A 21,057-nucleotide genomic window follows, 5' to 3' on the forward strand; every position below is an offset into this window, starting at 1 on the left:
TGGTGTGGGGATCAGAGAGGGCGAAAGAGAATTCGGGTAAGCCAGCGGAGAAGCTCCGGGATCTAGGCAGGAAACGCTCAGTCCTGGGACCAGGGAAGCGGCAGGGATAGTGGAAAGAAGGGCCTAATTTAAGGGTGTTAGGAGATGAAAATCAGATAAGAGACCCCTTAGGCATGGCCATCCCAGGTTTTTAAAATTGATTCCTGAATTACTTGTTGTTGTAGATGAATTTAAGAAGGCAGAACAGGCTAGTCTTGGTGGCACATACCTATAATCCCAGCGACTCAGAGACTGAGGCAGGAGGATTGCCAGTTTGAGGCCAGCCTAGATGACTTAGTGAGACCTTGTCTCCAAATAGAAAGGGTTGGTCGTGTGACTCAGTGTAGAGTGTCCCTGGGTTCAATCTGGACTGGGGGAGGAAACAGCAAAGTTCAGGCATGACCCGATGTGCAGTGTCATAGTGGAACGACTCAGCTGGGAGCCCCAGATCTTGGAAGCAAGGGCACTTGTGAGAGTACAATGAGACTCAGCCAGCGCAGGGTGCTGGGTGAACCCGAAGAAAACCAGGGATTTCCACAGAACTGTCGATGAAGGCTGGGTGGACCCTGGCCTGCCCTCTGCAGTGGAGACTTATGTATTCTGCCACAACAAAGGGGTTCTGTGTAGTCAAGCCAGGGTTCTCCTCCAGAATTTTCCAGACCTTGAGATAAATTTTGCATTCAAATTTCTCATGTCCTTTTGTTCTCATTTGGTGCTCCTCAAGCAATCATCTGATGGCTTAATTTTCCAGAAAGAAGAAGCTGAATAACAAGGATATTTTAGGGATACGAATAGGAAAAGAGGAACTTAAGCTGTCACTATTTGCGGATGACATGATTCTATATTTAGAGAATCCAAAAACCTCCTCCAGAAAACTTCTAGACCTCATCAATGAATTCAGCAAAATAGCATGCTATAAAATCAACACACGTAAATCTAAAGCATTTTTATACACAAGCAATGAAACATCTGAAAGGGAAATGAGGAAAACATCTCCATTTGCAATAGCCTCAAAAAAAAAAATAAAATACTTGGGAATCAATCTAACCAAAGAGGTAAAAGATATCTACAAAGAAAACTTCAAAACATTGAAGAAAGAAATTGAGGAAGACCTTAGAAGATGGAAAGATCTCCCATGTTCTTGGATAGGCAGAATTAATATTGTCAAAATGGCCATACTACCCAAAGTGCTATACAGATTCAATGCAATTCCAATTAAAATCCCAATGATGTACCTTACAGAAATAGAGCAAGCAATCATGAAATTCATCTGGAAGAATAAGAAACCCAGAATAGCTAAAGCAATCCTTAGCAGGAAGAATGAAACAGAACTTCAACTATACTACAAAGCAATAGTAACAAAAACGGCATGGTATTGATGCCAAAATAGACAGGAAGATCAATGGTACAGAATAGAGGACACGGACACAAACCCAAATAAATACAATTTTCTCATACTAGACAAAGGTGCCAAAAATATGCAATGGAGAAAAGATAGCCTTTTCAACAAATGGTGCTGGGAAAACTGGAAATCCATATGCAACAGAATGAAACTAAACCCCTATCTCTCACCCTGCACAAAAATCAACTCACGATGGATCAAAGACCTTGAAATCAGACCAGAGACCCTTCATCTTATAGAAGAAAAAGTAGGACCAAATCTTCAACTTGTTGGCTTAGGATCAGACTTCCTTAATAGGACTCCCATAGCACAAGAAATAAAAGCAAGAGTCAATAACTGGAATAGATTCAAACTAAATAACTTTCAGCAAAGGAAACTATCAACAATGTGAAGAGAGAGCCTACAAAGTGGGAGAAAATCTTTGCCACTCATACTTCAGATAGAGCACTAATTTCCAGAATATACAAAGAACTCAAAAAACTCTACACCAGAATACAAATAACCCAATCAACAAAAATGGGCTAAGGATATGAACAGACGCTTCACAGAAGAAGATCTACAATCAATCAACAAACATGAAAAAAATGTTCATCATCTTTAGTAATAAGAGAAATGCAAATCAATACTACACTAAGATTCCATCTCACCCCAATTAGAATGGCGATTATCAAGAATACAAGCAACAATAGGTGTTGGAGAGGATGTGAAAAAAGTACACTCATACATTGCTGGTGGGGCTACAATTTAGTGCAGCCACTCTGAAAGCAGTGTGGAGATTCCTTAGAAAACTTGGATGGACCCACCATTTGACCCAGCTATCCCACTCCTCGGCCTATACCCAAAGGACTTAAAATCAGCATACTACAGAGATACAGCCACATCAGTGTTCATAGCTGCTCAATTCACAACAGCCAGATTGTGGAACCAACCTAGATGTCCTTTAATTGATGAATGGGTAAAGAATATACATATATATATATATATATATATATATATATATATATATATACACACACACACACACACACACACACAATGGAATATTACTCAGTTATAAAGAATAATAAAATTATGGCACTTGCAGGCATATGGATGAAATTGGAGTGAGATAAGCCAATCTCAAAAAACCAAAGGACGAATGATCTTGCTGATAAGCGGATACACATAATGGGGGGTGGGAGGGGGGCAAGAATGGAGGAAGGAGGGACTGTATAGAAGGATAAGAGGGGTGGGAGGAGTGGGGCAAAGGAAAAAATAACAGAATGAATCAAACACCATTACCCTATGTAGATGTATGATTACACAAATGGTATGCTGTTACTCCATGTATGAACAGAAATAACATGTGTCCCATTTGTTTACAATAAAAATAAATTTAAAAAAAAACAAGGATATTTTACCCTACCCCCAGTTGTAAATTAACGAATTGTAGTTACACCAGACCCCTGTGAGTTTGGAACATATGAGTCAGTCTCAAAGCCCTTGTCACTGTCAGTAGAGCTGACATAAAATATTGGATGCACACTGATGCAATATTTGGGATATATATTACATATTCATTGTTTATCTGAGATTCTGACTTAACCAGGTGTGTTTTTATTTGCTAAATACAGTTCCCCTACTATGGTCGTGAAAGAATTTTGAGTTTCTGCAAAGCTGATTCCAAACTACCTAGAACTTTAGTGAACCTGCTCTCCAATCCGATGGCCCTCTACTTTTGTCTGTTTAATCTCTTCTTGAGAAAGCAAGAGTAATCTTTCTAGATTGAAATCTCACTCTCTCCCCATCTCTAGTGACTCCCCACTCCTTCTCCCTCCCGCCAACTGCTGAGGCCGACTGCTCGTTCTTCAGGTTTCTGTTTAGACTTCACCTTGACCCCATAAGGTTGGTTTGGTGCTATTTTCTGTGCCCATGGCACCCAAGTGCACCCCATCATGAAACCTGTTTTATTTCTTTTTTACTGGTTGTTCTGTTCTGCTAAGCAGCAGCTTCCTGAGGGCAGAGTCTGTCTGTCTGTTTCCCCATTGTCTTCCCAGGTCTCAGCACAGAGCAGGTAAATGAGTGGACAAGGCCATGTGGCTCACTCAAGCCTCAGTGCAGTCTGGCCCTTAGGTCAGGGTGTGATCATGGGGACACTCAATCAAGGCTCGCCCAGTAGAGAAGTGTCCCCAAAGTGCACAGGAACCGAGGACAGAGGCAAAGGGTGAGGGAAAGACAAGGGCCAACTTCAGAGCATCAGACCAAACTTCTGTAAGACAGAGACTTGGTCCTGCCTGGGACCCAGGCAGGGAGATCAGAGAGACCAAGGAGGATCAGGAACCAGATTAAAGGAGAAACATGCACACAGGCACCATTTAACAAATGCTCCCTACTATGTGCTGGATCTTGTGCTTGGCTCAGACAATGCCGCTGAGAGAACACAGACAGACCCTGCCTCAGTCTGTATTTGAATAGCAGAGATAGCCAGCAAGTAAAAGCCATCCAGGCGTGTGGCTCAGTAATAAAGCACTCCCTAGCATGCATGAAGCCCTGGGTCTGCTTCCCAGCACCACCCCACCCAAGCAAAAAGGAATCCACCCGTTACAACACCAACTAACGCAGCACTAAGGAAAATCCAGGCCAGGGCCTCACACCTGTCTCCCAGCAGGCCCCAGCCCCTGCTGTAAACCCGGCAGCAGTAGGCTCTCAGACCTCTGTGCCGTGGGCTTAGGAGACGGCACCCAGCTAACCTTGTGAGGTCAAGGTGACGTCTAAGCCGAAACCTGAAGGATGAGGAGCGGTCAGCCAGGTGTGGGAACGACACTAATTAGCAGCAGCCTCTGCTCGCTCAGGCTCAGCCCCTCCCAGGCAGCTGGACACCCTGTTGTAGAAGCCGGTGGGCTGACCTGCACTCCTGCAACCCTCCGTCACAGCCTCAAGCACTAAGGACAAGCCAGACCAGCCCTCAGCTGAGCCACGTCCAACTGATATACTGACCCATACACTGGCCTGAGGAAAGACAGCTGCCCTGCCCTCCGGAGTGACCCAGGGCAGTGGAAAGGGACCACTGGCTGATTGGTGGCTGATTGGCAACGTCCAATCCCACAGGTAAGAGTGGTGGGAAAACCACCTGATACTTCTGGCCACTCTAATCCACCCCCTCCACGTCTGTCTCCTGGCCAGGGCCTTGGCTAAATGACGTCAGGGGACCCCTTCTGCGGGGTGACTGGAAGTGCAGGAATATGTATCCCTCTTTTTGTCTTCTTTTTGGTGGTGCTGGGGATGGAACCCAGGACCTGGCACGTGCTACGTAAGTGCCTTCCCACTGAGAGACACGCAGCCCCTGGATCCATGTTAACCAAGAGAAAGGAGAACTTTCCTCTGGACTCCAGTAGGGCTGGGGTATCACTCAGGGGAAGGGTGCTTACCTAGTACGTATAAGGTCCTGAGTTTCACCTCCAACACTGCAAAAAAATTCCTTTTGACTTCAGACTCTACATAGTCTTTCTTGGGCTTCTAGGTAGGTCTGTGAAGCGCCCAGTGGTTGTTTAATATTCCCTAGCCCCGCTTGCCTCGGGGCACCCTGGACTGGAGGAAAGGTGTAGGTTTGCTATTGGCCACCAGAGGGCGACATAGCATCCTTGTGGGCAACACAGCCGCCTGGTGGTCACAGGTGCTCATGACACCCTGGGAGAAATCGCCAAGTGGCTGGTGGAGTCGACTGAGACCGCTGCCTAGGTAGCTTGCGGTTCATGAACAGTTTGGCCTAGGAGGGGTCAGCACTCTGCTCCTGAGGAGGTGAGACTCTGTACTCTTACACACAAGCCAGGGCCAGGAATTGTCCCACACAGTCCCATCACTGGGTGGGAAGTGATGGGGACCTGGGAATGGGGTCTGTACAGAAGTTTCACAGTTTTCTCTTCACTTCCAAATGGGACAGATTGTTCCAAAGGACATTCTCCTCCCCCATCAACTCGTATTCCAAAGCAAAATTAAACCAAATACACCCAGGACTGAATTTCAAAGTTTGTTCATAAATAGAACGTATATTAAATATTTTCAAAAATGTTCCCAGTAGAGGCAAATTTACAATGAAACTAATAAAATCAAAGGACCAAGGCATATCAATTGCATGTGCCTTTTTCAAAGTCCCTGGGAGGTCCCTTGTCCTTGTGTTCACGTAAGCAGGTGTTTCTCCAAAGGATGAAATAGTAAGGCGTCTTAGCTGCGGTGGTTAAGCCAGCTGCACCTGTCCATCTAACCAGTCTGCCATCACTTCTGCTTGTGTTGGGAGATCCAGCGCTCTCAGGTGTGGGGGCCTTGGCTAAGGGGAAGTTGTTTAGTTGACATGGAGTGGAATGCAGGGGTGAGGTTTGCAGTCCTGCTGGGGTGGGGTGTAGCTCAGTGATAGAGAACCTCTAGCTTGTGCCAAGCGCTGGATCAAGCTGTTGCTGGTCATCATAGGCAGCAGTGGCTCTAGGGGACGCATGCTCCTTCCACCTTCTGTACGACTTACTGCTGCTGTGACATGAAAGGCCACAGCCAAGGCAGGAGAGGGCTCGGAGCCATGATCTGGACGGAGGGAAACGGCACCCACTGGTAGACGGGCGTGACTGGAAAAGGAGCAGCCACCGTGCAAGACCAGCAGCTCCTCAAAAGCTAAAACAGGATTGCTGGGCACTTCCGGGACACCCACGTTGGAGCAGCAGCGCTGCCAGCAGCCAGGGGGACACGCCCAGGGCCCCGTGGGCTGGGTGAACCGAGGACGGTGACCCACAGGTGGGGAGCTCTTCAGCCTGAAGGAGGAAGGCGGCTCTGACGCCTGCTGCCACGGGTGTGGACCTTGAGGACGGGGGGTGAGTGAAGAGGGCAGCCTTGAAAAGCCCGGTTCCACGGACGCCAGGCCCGGAACCAAGAGCCGAAGCCAAGTTGCCCTCTTCTAAGTGGCTTCCCAGTCATTTTGTCCCTCCCCCAAGCCCACGCGGTAGAGGCTCAGCCCCAGCTGGGCAGTGGAGAAGGGCGGCTGCGCTGCAGGGTGGGGCTCACCCCCCAGTCCCTAGCCATCGAGGGAGCGGGTCTGCTCCCCCTGGCTCTGTGCCCCGCACACTGACCCTCCCACAGCGGACCTTGGGCCGGAGCCCCTGAAACAACCAAAGTGAACCTCTGCCTTTATAAGCTGGTCATCTCGGTCCTCCGGTACAGTAACCAGAGCCCACCGCACACCTGAGCACAGCGCTAGCAATGAGTTTGTGAGCTGGAAAGTTCTTCACTAGCAGTGGCGAAAGACAAGACCTGATGAGCCACATCAAGGACCCCATCTCCGGAGAAACTACAGAGGCAAGGAGAGGATGTAGCCTCAAAACCTAGCAGAAAAGTAAGGCCGTGACCAACAGTTCACTCATATAAATAGCACTGTATCTGGATTTTGCTGTTCTGTAGAATTGAAAATTTATGATTTTCAATTAGCTATTTCGTTCACACCTGATTTAATATTCTTTTCGGGGAGAATGCTGGGAGTCATATGGGGGCCTCATGCCTGATGGGCAAGTGTTCTACCACTGAGCTGCACCCCAGCTCTGGTTGGTTTTGGGGGGTTTTCTTGGTATTTTTTTTTTGGTACCAGGGGTCGAACCCAGGGTGCTTAACCACTGAGCAACATCCCCAGCCCCTATATACTGTAGTTTGAGACAGGGTGTCACTAAGTTGCTGAGGCTGGCTTTGAACTTGTGATCCTCCTGCCTCAGCCTCCCAAGCTGCAGGGCCAGCCCTGCTTTTGTAGACCTAATTTTGTGTGCTTCCTGAAAAAGACCCTAAAACCGTATAAGCTTAAGTCCTGCCATGTGTCTGGCAGAGTGTGTGAACAAGCGAGGGCAGCCACAGCCACACAGTGACGCCAGGGCCAACAGACCAACCTCCCACAGTGGCTCTGTGAGGTCCTGTCACCAGGGACTTTGTGGTAGTCTGGGTTTGTGCAAGTACCCTCTGAGGCCTGCATGGGACAGAGTTGCCTAAGGACGCTTTCTCAGCATACTTCCAGGTCCTTCCACGGCGCTGGCTGCCCCCTCCCAGGAGCTTCTCCACACCCACACCCCTCCAGCTCTCCTGCCCCGACTCGGTGTTCCTCCCACGCCCAGGCTGATGGATATTTGTGGCATCTCCCTTTGTTAAAAAAAAAAAAAGAAGAAGAAAAAGCCTTTGGGGGTTGAGGACATGGCATAGTGGTAGAGCACTTGCCTAGCATGTGTGAGGCCCTGGGGTCCATCCCCAGCACTGCAAGACACACACACACACACACACACACACACACACACACACACACACAGATTTTAATTGAAGTATATCCAAAAGCATGTTGTCTTAATCCATTTTCTGTTGCTATAACGGAATGCCACAGAGTGGTAATCTATAAAGAACAGAGGTTCATTCCACTCGGGATCTGGAGACCTGGAGGTCCTCTGTGGAGGGGCCGCCTCTGGTCAGGGCTTCGTGCTGGGGCGGGGCTCTCCAGTGCTTCCAGCTGCCAGCCTGCCAGTGGTGTGGCTGAGGTCTCCCCAGCAGGGAGGAGAGAAATGCCGCTGGCCCCGCGCCTGGTTGTCTGGTCCTCAGGAGGAGGAGAGGAGGTAGCCGTTCTCCTTGGAGAGCGTGTGCTTTGCAGCCTGTGTGAGCAGAGCTGTTGCTTCCAGGTTTGCACCATTACGGATCCAGCTGCCGAGAATGTTGCGGAGCAAGGCCTTCCTGCTGCCATGAGCCAGATGCAGGGCCACCTGGAGAGTGAGCACTGACCTGCGGGGACACTGAGTCCTGTTCTCCATGTGCTGCACCCTCTCACACTGCCACCAGCCTCATTTGAGATTTCCAGCTGCCCCCCATCCCCACCCCCCATCTCCAGCCGCACTTGGCGTTCCTCGGCTCACCAGTGAGCGCTAGCTCTGACTCTTTGTGGCCTAGGTTTGCATTTCCTTCCTCACTAGAGAAATCGAGCTGCCAGGGGGCCCACGCCTGCAATTCCAGCTACTCCAGAGGCTCAGGCAGGAGGACTGCCGTTTCTAGGCAATTTAGGGAGGCCCTGTCTCAAAATGAAGATGAAAAAAGGGAAGGGAAATGTAGCGTCGCGGGAGAGCACTGGCCTAGCATGCACAAGGCCCTGGGTTCAATCCCCCAGTACTGAAAAAAAGTTTTAATTGTGCGATATTATAGCTGCAACAGATTTGTTTTGGTTCGTGTTTTCAGAGTATATGAATATTTTTTATTTTCATAGCATATATGTATATATATTTCCATCTTTCCACTCTAAATCTTCCTCATCCCTATATTCTAAGTCTGTCTCTATAAGCAACATGTAATTTTATTTTTCCTTCCTGTTTAATATTCTTTGTCTTTTAGTTGGAATATTTGGTATTTTTACATTTAATGTAATGTTGATGGATTCGGATTTAAATCTTCCATATTACTATTTGTCTTTCTACTTGTCCTATCTGTCCTATGTCCTTTTCCTTCCCCTTTCTTTCCTTCTTTTATCTTAGACATATTTTATTGCTTTATTTTTCCTCTAATAAAAAGTTGCATAGACTTACACTGGTTACCATAAAGATTATAATATGCATCCTTGATCTAAGTCAGCTACTGTACAAAGTAGTACTTTTCCCACTTCTGTGACAGTGTAAAGACACGTTTAGATGCCTCCTGCTTTTGAGCTATTGTTATCATGTCACGTATGTATTTGTGTGTAAATGCTTTTAAATCGACTTTACTGAGCTATAGTTTACATGCAACACAACAGGCACAGTTTAAATGTATAGTTTGGTGAGTTTGCAAATACATAAATGAAGTCACCGTGTCAATCATGATACAGAATATTTCAATCACCCCAAAGCATTTTCTCGTTCCTTTGTAGCGAGTCACCCCATCAGCCAGGCAAGGGAAACAGGGCTCTGTGGGGTCAGTGAGTCCTCTGCATCACTAACCAAACCCTAAACCTCCTAGTGTGGGCCAGAATTTGACGGCCGGGGCTGGGTTATGTGACTGAGGAAGCACATGTACCCAGGACTCACCCACACAGGTAGGAACAGCTCTCCCTCCACGGTTACCCACAGCAGGAATTTCCCCAACAGGGGGTAGAGGGGATCCTGGAGAGTCAAAGGGAAAAAAGGCAAAGGAAGCTCGAACTGAACCCACCCCGCATCTTCCAGGCTTCTATTTTTCACTCTTTTATTGGTGCATTATAACTATGCACAACAGTGGGATCCCTGTCATATATTCATACGTGCACTGAACATAATTTGGTCATTTTCATTCTCCAGAACCTCCCGCTCTTCACAGACCTTCTCTCTGGCCCGCCTGCCCCAGGATTCTTATTCTCCCCTCACCCCGCCATCCCCTTGGAACAAGAGCTCCAGAAACCTGGGTGTCAACTGGGGTTCCCGTCTCCCTGCGCCCACCCCAGTGTCCTCCACTGCTGAGGACATCGGGCTCTTCTCCCCCTGTCCCCGCTGTCCTCTCAGCCCTACCACCCCACCGTGGACTGCCTCCTGCCGGCCTCCCACGTCCACTTACACCTGGGGACAGGTAACCACACAAACATGAATCAAAATCAAAAGACACTGGGCTGGGGCTGGGGCTCAGTGGCAGAGCGCTTGCCTAGCCCATGTGAGGCACTGGGTTCCATCCTCAGCACCACATGCAAAGAAATAAATAAAATAAAGACATTGTGTCCATCTACAAGTAAAAAAATATTTTAAAAAATCAAAAGACACCAAAAGGTACTCAGCAAACATTTCCCTCCCACTCCCCCCAGACACTGAGACCTCCCTTTCCCTGGAATGCCGACGTGGGCAGTTTCTTGCTTCTCTGAAGACCATCTACCTAGCCAGAGCACAATCATCCCTAGATCCCCATCCCCTTGGGAAGTGGGTGGCTCACCCACAGCTGGGTCTTACTGTTCTCTCATCATAAGCAGTTGCACTTGCGGGCCTCCCTGGAGGTTGTAACAGACTCCCGGATCCGTAAACCTCGACCACCAATCGTGGACCACAAATGGAAGCTCGGCGGGCACTCCCTCCCTCCTCCTCTTTCCCTTGGCAAGGTGGATGGAACCACGCCACATCCATTCAGCGGGCACTTCCTCCTTTCTCCACAGACCACACGGGCCCATTTGCTGGACCGCGATTGGCTCAGCGGCCCTCTCGGCTGGGCACTTAGGTTGTTTCCGAGCTTTCCCCTGGGAAACACCACTGCAATGAATGGGCAGTGTGTCCCTTCACACCCAGGCCGGCTATCCGGGCAGCCCTGTCCAGTCAAGGGCGTGTGTACCTGTGATTTGGTTACGGCACTACATTTTCCCTTTGGGGTCACGGGGGCCTCTGAGGTATGAGACCATCCTCCAGCAGTGACCTGAGGGCGCTGTGGGCCTCCCCTGCAGCCACTCCCAGAGCCTCAGGTTTTGTGCTTCATTCACCTGCAGCATTGCCCTCCCCACAAAACCAGAGGGATTATCTCCCCCAAACTCAAATCTGGATCTTCCCTGACCTGCCTAAGACCTGCTGTGGCTCCCCGTGGCTCTGGGGCAGAAACCCAAACCTCTAACAGACTCTAGGGAGCTTCTCCTCGCATCTCCTCCCAACCTCATCCATTGCACCTTCTACCCCCAATTCCTAACCCTCCAGGGCCTTCCAGGACCTCTTCCAGCTGGGGGACCCTGGCAAGAGGTTCATAGCCCACATTTTTTTTTTTTTTTTTTTTTTTTTTTTTTTTGGTACTGGGGATTGAACTTAGGGGCACTTGGCCCCTGAGCCACGTCCCCAGCCTTGTTTTGTATTTTATTTAGAGACAGGGTCTCACTGCGTTGCTTAGCACCTCGCCATGCTGCGGCTGGTTTTGAACTCAGGATCCTCCCGCCTCAGCCTCCTGAGCCTCTGGGATTACGGGCGTGGCCACCGCGCCCGGCTTCATTGCCCACTTTTTGAAGAGGCCTCTTCCTGCAACACACCGGCCGGACGAGTGGTCTGTCGGGCGGGTCTTCGGAGGGCATCTCCTGGAGCCTGGCACAGACATGACCCGCAGTGATGCCGGCGGTAGCGCAGCCAACGCACTGGGACGGCACTCGCGGGCAGCCGCTGCGCGGCCACCAGGGGGCGCCGTCTTCCTCGGCTCCGGCTGTCCCCGACCCGGCGTGCGCAGGCCGGCGACAGCGCGGACCTGGGAGACACCCGATCGGGCCCGCGCGCTGCAGGGACTAGGGGGTCGCGCCAGGCAGGGTGAATGGCGTCCTGGGAGAGGGGAGGGAGAGAAGGAAAGGAGGTGGGAGGCAGGACGGGAGGGATGAGGACTGGAGCGGGCAGAGAAGGACGAATTGGGGGCACGGCCTGGCCCTCTCCACCCCGCTGCCCCTCTGGCTCACCCCTTGCTTGCAGCCTGCCCAGCCGCACAGCAAGACCTTACCGTACAGTGCCGGGTCCAGGATGGGAGGGGGCCAAGGGGCCAGCCCCAAACCCTAGCTTCCTTGAGTGCTGGACAGTGGTCACTTAAAGATTAGTCCAGCCTTGGTGGCGCCTGTTTCCCATGGGGGTAAAATGGCTCCTGCCATTCGCTGAGGGAAGGGCTGAGCCAGTGGTGGGCACCCAGGGCAAGGGCTCAGGGTGGGTGAGGGTGCCACCTGGGCCAGCTTCCAGGATGCTCAGCTCAGACCAAAGTCAGAGCTGTTCCCACACCCACCCTCCACCCAGGTGGGGCCTCCTCCAGGTGCAGCACAAACCACAGAGTCGCAGGAGCGACTGACAGTGGTTCTGAACTGCAGCCTATGTCCCAAACAAGACACTAAAGTCCCACCCGCACAGGCAACTCCAACTCTGACCACGCCTTGGGTCCCTTTGGGACGGGAGACCCATCTGTCCATCACCTACTCTACAGTACTTCTTACCCGGGGACCTTCATGGAATGTGTCCGCACAGTGACGCCATCAGCCATCCAATGACAGTCGTGACCAGCATCAGAGGGAGATGCCTGTGGGCTATGAGAGTCGCGGGAGGGATTGCACTCCAATCCCAACACACCTGCACCCCCAGCTGAGCGTCTGTGTTTTGCAAAATTCTAGAGTATCTTGACCACTCTCTTCTTTTTACACCTCAGGAACCAAAGCCCAATGGCAGAAAAGGACCTGCTGGGGTGGAGGCAGGAGGGCTTATGCATCAGGCCCTGGGAACCAACACTGGCATCCTCAAGGGTTTGCTGCTCCACCGGTGCAACTACTGTGTTCTGCAGGAAGAACCTCCACTGGCTTCCCTGGGAAAGAAGTCTTTAAATGACTGGAGTTGGGCGTAGTGGTACCTGCCTGTAATCCCAGCAACTTGGGAGGCTGAGGCAGGAGGATCACAAATTCAAGGCCAGCCTCAGCAACTTAGTGAAACTAACTCAAAAAAATAAAATAAAAAGGACTGGGGATGTAGCTCAGTGGTAGAGCACCCCTGGGTTCAATCTCCAGCACCAAAAAACAAAAACAAAAACAAACAAAAATAGATCCCTGGACCAGAGAACCCCGGGCCCTACACCAAGCACTGTTCGGGCCTTGACCCAGGGTGGCCCCACGCTAGGATATGAAGGCCAGGATATGAAGGCAGAGCCTGGGCCAGTGCCTGCTGGCCAGGGTCCTCCTGGAGGCCAGCCCTGCCCCACTGTCCTCCTCACTCTGATTTCACAGCCAGCAGAGCAGACAGGGCTAGGCAGAGAGTGGCGATGTGTTCAAGGTGACGGTCCCCGCACAGGCTCGACCTCCAGCCTGTCACTCAGCCTTCTCCTCTGGCCCAGGGAGAGGCCTGAATCCCAGCTCCCCCAGCATCCACCCATGACCAGAGGGTCTCCTGCATCCAAGCCACCCGCAGGCTGGGTCTGCAAATCTAGCCTCCCCTCCAACACCAAGAGCCAGTTTCCCCCGGAAAGGTGTCTGTGCTGGCACTGCTGACCCCTTATGTGTCTCCGGCCTCACAGCCAGGACCCCAGCCAGGCCTCCCCAGAGGAGGCTGGACCTGGGGATGGCATTCCTGGCTGCCCCTCCTTCAGAGGCCAGGCACCGTCACTTCCCAACACAGGCACTGCTGGGCTGCCCGAGCCCGTGCAGCTCGGCCCTGCGGGGAGCGTGGTTGCAGGCTGAGCTGACAAAGGGGGCACACACCCTGGGTGGAGGGCACTTGTGGGGCACCCTGCCATCGAACTTTCTGAGAAGGCCCCCGCCCTTCTCTTTTTCCCTCTGTGAAGGGGGTGGATGGCAACAGCGGCGGTGGCCGCGGGTGCTTCCTCTTTGCCCAGCTCGCTGTATGGTGGCCAAGCCCTGGGCCCTCAGTCACCACAGGGTCACCCAACGGCCCTAACCCTGCTGGACTTCCGTGAGGCTGGTCCCCAGCCCACCTGCAGTGGCCCCCACGCTGCTTATCTGCCTAAGGGCTTGGAGGGTGGGGAGCAGAGCGGCACATCTCCGCCCCGGCCTGCACTACGGTTGGGGCTTTGTAATCTGACTTTGTGATTTTTTCACCCTTGTTTTCTCCCCTTGGAGGGAAGATTTGCTGAATCATGCAGGGGAGGTGGTTGGAGGGCTGGGGGCGAGGCAGCTGGAGGGCAGCGATAAGTCTGAGGCTGAGCTGAGGGGGCTGAGGAGTCGCTGAGGAAACCCCAGGCTTGCCGGTTCCCAGCTAAGATTGCTGGCTTTGCAGAGCTGCTCTGGGGAGCTGAGCCCAGGGACCCGGAACCTTCCCTCCATGGTAGTCAAGGGCAGGGCTGGGCTGCCAGCCTGATGGGCATCCTAGGACAGGAGCAGTGACCCCAGTGGAACCGTTCTAGGTCACTGACAGATTACACACTGACCTCCTGAGGTCCTTGGGGGGCACTGCTGGCCTCCACCACTCAGTAGGCTGGGAGAAAGCTGGGGCAGACCGAGTGGCCTCTGGTCTCCCCTGTGCTTGATATGGCTCTTTACATGACCTGAACATCCCCTCTCCTGGGACTGGCCCCTCTGGACTCAGCCCTCAGTGGACACTCAGCTAACATCTGTGTTTTGTTTGGTTTGTTCTGGTTTGGTACTAGGAATCGGACTCAGAGGTGCTTACCTGCTGAGTCATGTCCCCAGATCTTTTTATTTTTTATTTTGAAACAGGTCTTGCAAGGTTGTTGAGAGCCTCATTAACTTGCTAAGACTGGATTTGAACTTGTGATCCTCCTGCCTCAGCCTCCCAAGCTGCTGGGCTTACAGGTGGTCACCACCGCAACCGGCTAGCTAATGCTTGTTAAATAGAGACGTAGGGTCTCTCCTCTGGCCCTGAGATGAGTTGTCTTCTAAGAGTCTGAGGACCACAGGGTGGGAGGAAACCCCTAGAGGGGATGGCGGGCACCAGGGCCTCCTCTGCTGCAGACAGACTCAGTGACTGGGAGAGGTGGGCTCTACCCAGGCCTGACGCCCCCTCCACCTCTACCCTCCTGCCCTGCACTCTGCCCACTGTGGCCTGGCCTGACCTCTGGGTGCCTGGTCCCCCAGCCTCTCCAGCTCCTGGGAATAAAGTGGAGACAGATACCCACCAGTGACAACATGGCAGTGGGTCACACAGAGATGGGGGTCCTGGGCGCAGGCGTGGGGCCGGGGCAGAAAGGCCAGACTGGACGGTGCTGGTGGCATCCCCAGAACACTCTCTACCTGGCTGATTTCTGATTCCCCCGAGTTGTGGCAACCGCAGTCCCGGGGAGCAGGGGTGATTGACACCCTGAGTCAGTGGCCACATCCCCTCTGCTCCCAAAAGGGGCTTTGGGGGCAGGAAGAGCTGCCCACGGTGGTAGCTTCGCTCCCTTCCTGCTGCCCAACTGAGCTCGGAGATAAGTTCTTGTGGGGTGAGGGAGGCTGGGGAGCTCCGGCCTCCCCAGAAATCATGTCAGAGTCCGCATGTGGAGGAAGGGGCCTGAGGGCCCGATAACTCCTCTATTTTTAAGAGATCCGGGAGGAAGTTCCCAGTCACCCCTTGCAGAAATAGCTCCGCACGTCCGCCTGGCGTTGGGGCTGTGGCTGTCGGCGGGGAGTGGGGGGTGAGACACAGCTCGGCCCACCACACAGCAGCAGGGCCCGCCTGCCCCCAGCTTGGCCTAGAGGACCCAGGCCTGTGCCCACGCTCAGGGCCCCCGGTCGTGGTAATGACAACTACCTTGGTCACATGCCCAGGGCGTCCTGAGCCACTCACACGCCGCCTCAAGGGAAGTGCTAAAATCAGGGCACCAGCCGGGCAGTGGCTGCGGGCAGGGAGCTGCCTGGGAAGCTTCTGGAGCTGGCTGGGGTGAGAGTGGGAGGGGCAGAGTCTCAGGTGGAGGACAGAGGAGCAGAGGCTGAGCCACAAGAGGGACCGGCGGTGCCAGCAACGGAGGCTGTGGACCTGCCGAGTCATTGACCTCTCTGGCCTCAGTTTCCCCCTCAGGAAGTGGAATGACAGCATCCCCCCTGCAAAGCGTTGATTTATATGAAGTATTGGCGACGTCACCTGGTGCTTCAGCTGCTCCCAAGAAATACTGGATCCTGGCAATGCCAGGCGGAGGTCTCGGTGGCAGAAGGGTCTCAGATGCCACTTGGCTGTTGTCGCAGCCCTTACGGGCTGTCTCCTCTCCGCTGTGACCACCACCTCCACCTCCACTCCCTGACAGGCCATTTGGGGACCCTGGGTCTGGAAGGCCGAGTCTCGAGCTTTCCAAAGATTACCGGGGACATCTCATGGGAGAGGTCCTGAGGCCAAGGGAGGGCCTGACGGTCACCCAGCCACCCAGGGCCAGAGTGCATGGCCCAGTCGCCCAGTCACGGCTCACCATCCACCCCGGTGCTTCTGGAGAGCCTCCTCAGGCTGCCACCTGACTTGGTGGCCCCGGGCCACCACCGCCCTGGCCACTTACTGCTTTCGCTCTCCCGCCGTTTACTCTCAGTGTCCCTTCCCAGCTCCAGGAGGTCGGGGCTTTGGTCCGAGTCCCCACTGCCCTGCCTTCCCACTGGAGCGCTGCCCAGCAGGGGCAGGCCCTCAGATAGGAGTGGACCAACAGGCGGTCAGCCATTGTGCTTCTGCAAGGGTCCCCTTACACTCCTCTCAAAATTGGTCTTCTAGGAATTGCGGGGAACCCAGAAAAGGTAGGGAAAAGGGCATAGAAACACCCACCCCAAAGGACCTTGGAGAGCAGGGGGTCTCCCCAGCCTCACCTTCCCTTTCCTCCTCCCCTGATCTTCCTGGGCCTCAGGCTCCTGCCTACTCTTCTGTGCTCACTCTGACTCAGCGACCCCTTCACAGGGAGGGGTGACCATGTGCAAAAGCTGTGGCGGATGGCGAGGAGTGGCCGGCTGGACTTTCCAGGGGGCTCACAGTGCAGGTTGAGCCAACTCACCCCAGACCTTGGGGTAGGGAGAGAAAGGGGGTGTCGAAGGATGGTAGAGAAGTGGTTAAGGGACAGGGGGCCCCGGGGACCTGCGCCCCTCCTCCCACATTCTTCCCCTTTGTGTTCTGGAGCGACGGAACCTTCCAGAAAAGGGGACTTTTGCTTTAGACCTTGCACAAGAGCTAAGAAGTATCAGCACCATTTCAGGCCAAGAAGGCTGAGACAGGTTTCATGGGTCTCCAGCCTGCTGTGCTGGGGCTGACTGGCAGCTGTGTCTGCCAAGGCAGTGACGGTGGCCAGGGTCCCGGAACCTCAGAGGCCTCTTCCTCCCTGCCTCTTGTCTTTGGGTGAAGTGGTTGGAAGGCGCTCTCTCTCTCTCTCTCTCTCTCTCTCTCTCTCTCTCTCTCTCCCTCTCTGCCTCTGTTCCCCCTTTCCCGCTCTCTGGGCCACGAGGCTCCTGATAACACTTGGAAGGCGCTATCAGCCCAGGAGTGTCCTCCTGCCTGGCTTGCTGGCCTGCTTTGTGCCGACGGTTGGCAGCCGGCACCGGGTGATAAACTTATCAGGCCAAACCTGAGCATGGCCGGGTCAGACGTGCCCTGCCTCAGATTTCCCTCCTGCTGCTTTTCAGAAGACCCCCTCCAAGAACCTCAGGCCCTGCCTGGCTCCTGGATGGGCCCAAGCCCAGAGGGATGCTCATGGACACAGGGCGGAGCCAGCCACTACTGAAGCGTGGAGGAAGAGTGCCATGGCTGGAAGAGTCACCCACTTGCTGTGCAGCCCTCTGTCCCCAAGCCAGCTCTTACACCACCTTGAGGGCCCTTCTCCCACTGCCAAGAGGGAGCCTGGGCCCCCAAGGGGGTCGTACTTCCATCCTGAACTTACTAGTGACCACGGGGCATTGGCCCCAAAGGATGGAATCCAGCGTCTGCCAGCAGGTGGCTCCTGGGGCGTGGGGTGGGACAAGCCGGCCAGCGGTGGTCAGGCAGAAAGGAGCCTCCCCGGGAACCTGCACACCCACCCAGCAGGGGCCTGCAGGAACGCGTAGCTCTGAGGGCGGGGTGGAAGGCAACCCAGATGAAGAAAAACCTCAAACATAAAGCTCAAGGGGTACTGGAGCCGAGGGAGTCTTTTTAATGCCAGTGATAATGTTATCATGCAGGCTCATTGCAGAAAAAGAAACCACGCTCCCGAACAAGAGCCAAGAAAACACGCGCCACCCTTTCCCCGGGCAGCCGCTGGACGCGCCTCTGGGTCCTCAGGCTTCCTGCCATCTCGTGTCCCGTGAGGACCCGATGGAATCAGGGTGTTGACTGATTTCAAACCACTTTCCTCTTCAAATGGGAATCGCTTCCTGCCCAGTACTTTTATTCTGAGAAATCGATTTTCTTTTCCTTTTTCCTCCAGTACAGGAGGCACTCGAAGTCTCACCGACAGGGAGCCTGAGAGTGAGGTCCAGCCCCTGCAGCATGGGCCCTCAACAGCCCAGGACACCAAAGTGTGGGTGTGCGATGGCCCCTCGCACCTGCTCCTGTGTCCTTTAAGCCACCCCAGCCTCATTCCAAGGCTGACCCAGTAAGCACTATGCCAGGGAAGGAGCTGGAAAAGACCACCGGGGAGCCAGGCCAGTGTCCCTGCGCTCAGCACAGCCTCACCTGCCCTGTGCCCGCGGAGCCCATGGCCGCAGAGCAGGGCTGAGCAAACCCGAGGAGCGGTCTGCACGCAGCTGGCACGAGTCGGGCCCCACGCTTCAGACCAGGCTTGCAGCCGGCTCTGGTCAGCTGTCACACAGCACACGCACCCCGTTCACGGCCACCGGCACGCCCGTCGCCGAGAGACACCTCCCGGCGCGGCCAGAACCCTCACGGGCACCAGGGATGATTCCTTTTTTTTTTTTTTTTTGCCATTAGAAACCGAATGTGAAGGTGCTCCGGTGGCCGCTCCACGTGCCCACCCACGACCTTCTTTAAGTCGCACTCCCAGGAGGAGAGAGTAGGGTCCAGGACGAGTGAGTTTTAAAAGCTTTTCTTGTGCCAGAGCTGGGACTTAAGGCCGAGAGGACTTAGGGGAGGAGAGAGGGCATTCAGGTGGAGGGCACCCGTGGGCAGAGGTGCAAGGGTGAGAAAGAGCGTCGAGGATTCCCCAGAGGCCGTTGGAGGGGTACCAGGAAAGGTCCTTCCTCGCCTGGAACTCAGGGAGGCAGGGCCTCCTGGGTGGAGCCCGGTGTTCCTGTCTTCTCCTTGCCTCCCACCTCGCTCCACCCAGCTGCCCTCCACTCCTGGGCAACCTCAGCAGGGAGCCAGGACCCCGGTGCCCCCTCCTCTCCTCCAGGACACGCTGTGCTCCTGCCTTGGGTCACCCTCCTCAGCTCAGCTCCCAAGCCACCTCAGCTCCTGCCTGTTCCCCAGGCCAAGTCAGCAGCCCTCCTCAGCTGGTGGGCATGACGCTGGCCAACCCAGGTTCTTCATCACTCCTGGCCCCTTCCCTCTGGGGTGCACGTCACCCACACCACACAGAAAGGAGCCCTGGACAGCAGAGGTAGAGTGGAGGCTTTGAAGTCAGGGACTGGGGTCACCCGGGACAGCTGGGTGATGGTGAGCAGTTGGGGTGGGGCTCGGCTGTCAGGTGATGGGTGGGAGCCTGCCGGGACTCCGGGAACCCCCAGAAGGGCTCTTGATGTCAGAAATAACTCAGGATCCCCTCTCTCCTCTTCCCTGACTTCCAGAGCCTGCTCCCTGCCTCTTTGCCTCGATCCCACTGGTCTCCTAGGCCACCAGACAGATTTCTGCTACTGGAAGATGGAGACGGGCTGGGGCCACCTCAGCCACACACAAATCCTGGGGCTGACCAACCCTGGAGAGCATTTCCACTCTTATCAGTGATTTCCATGGGGAGAGCTGGGCACCTCCCAGTGTGTCCTCCAGACCCTGGCCGAGTGCCTTCTCAGGAGCGCACGTGAAGGCCATCCAGAGGCAGCAGCTGTGGCCGGGGCAGCAGTGGCCCTGCAGCTAGCAGTGGAGCGGGACTCGCTCTGAGCTGACCCAACCCCGGCTGGTCTTCACCACCCTTTCCAGCCTGGGTCGACTTCCCCTGGAAACTGTCCACATACCTGCCCTCTCCATGATATGCAAATGGGGACCAGGTCCCTGCTCTGAGGCTGCCGTGGCCTCTCCCCCACCTCATGGCACTCGGTGCTAAATCCCAGCCTCGTGGAGCTGGGACCCGGGCTCAGCTTGTCCTCCCAGCTCCGCCCTGTTGAGAAGGGGCTGGGATTCTGATGTTGGCTCAGTTTTGTTTAGCAAACAAGAGCATGCAAAGCAGCCCTCAGGGTGTGTGTGTGTGTGTGTGTGTGTGTGTGTGTGTGGCACAGGCACCCCTCCCCAGCACCTACCCTGACTGTCCTGACCCGAGGTGTGCAGGGTCTGACCCTGAGGTGTGGCTTTGGACAAGTCCTTTACCCTCTGTAGGCGTCACTGTCCCGTGGGCAGAAGGAGGGCTGGGGCTGGTATCCTCCACGGCTTTGGTGGCTCTGATGCCCTGGCCATGAGAGTCCATCTTCCCTGCCTTCAAGAGCCAGGCCCGCAGGACACCAGCAGGGAGCTGCTGAGGAGGCGACCACCCTCTTAGGCAAATTGCACACCCAACCCCAACGCCTGACAGGTTCATTTAGGGGATGCTGGATGATCAGGAGCAGCCTCTGCCGTGGAGGGTCTTTCAGGGGCCTGATGGCCAAACCCAGATGTGCCTGTCCCCAGGGGGATCTAGACAGCAGCCTCAACCCCAAGCCCCAGAGGTCTGCACGAAAGGACAGAACTAGAGGAAAGACCCGTGGGTCTCAGTGGGCAGAGGGGTAAACGGAGGCTCAAAGGAAAGCACAGCTTCCACTTGGAGTCGGATCCTGATCCCAACTCTGGTGTGCCTGCTGTGTGGCCGTAGACATGCAGGTTGACACTCCTCTCTCTCTCTATTCCCAAACACAGTAGGGAAGCTCAGAGCCTGTCTCCTCCTGGTGGAGTAGAGCACGCACCTCGCACACTGAGGCTCTGAGAAGCCACGCAGTCAAGGGTTACACGGGCCACAGTGCCCTCTCCCCGCTGCGGCTTGGGAGGCTGCGGGCAGGCGTGGGGCACTCCTGTGCTGGCCGCCAGCCCTGCGGCCCTTTCTGTAGGGATGGACTTCAGCTGAGGGGTGGCCCCCATTGCCCTGAGGCAGGAGGGCCAGAACTACCAACAGGACAGATTTGGTTTCTTCCAAGGACATGT

The sequence above is a fragment of the Sciurus carolinensis genome, chromosome 14, assembly GCF_902686445.1.
Source record: "Sciurus carolinensis chromosome 14, mSciCar1.2, whole genome shotgun sequence".
Lineage (NCBI taxonomy): Eukaryota > Metazoa > Chordata > Mammalia > Rodentia > Sciuridae > Sciurus > Sciurus carolinensis.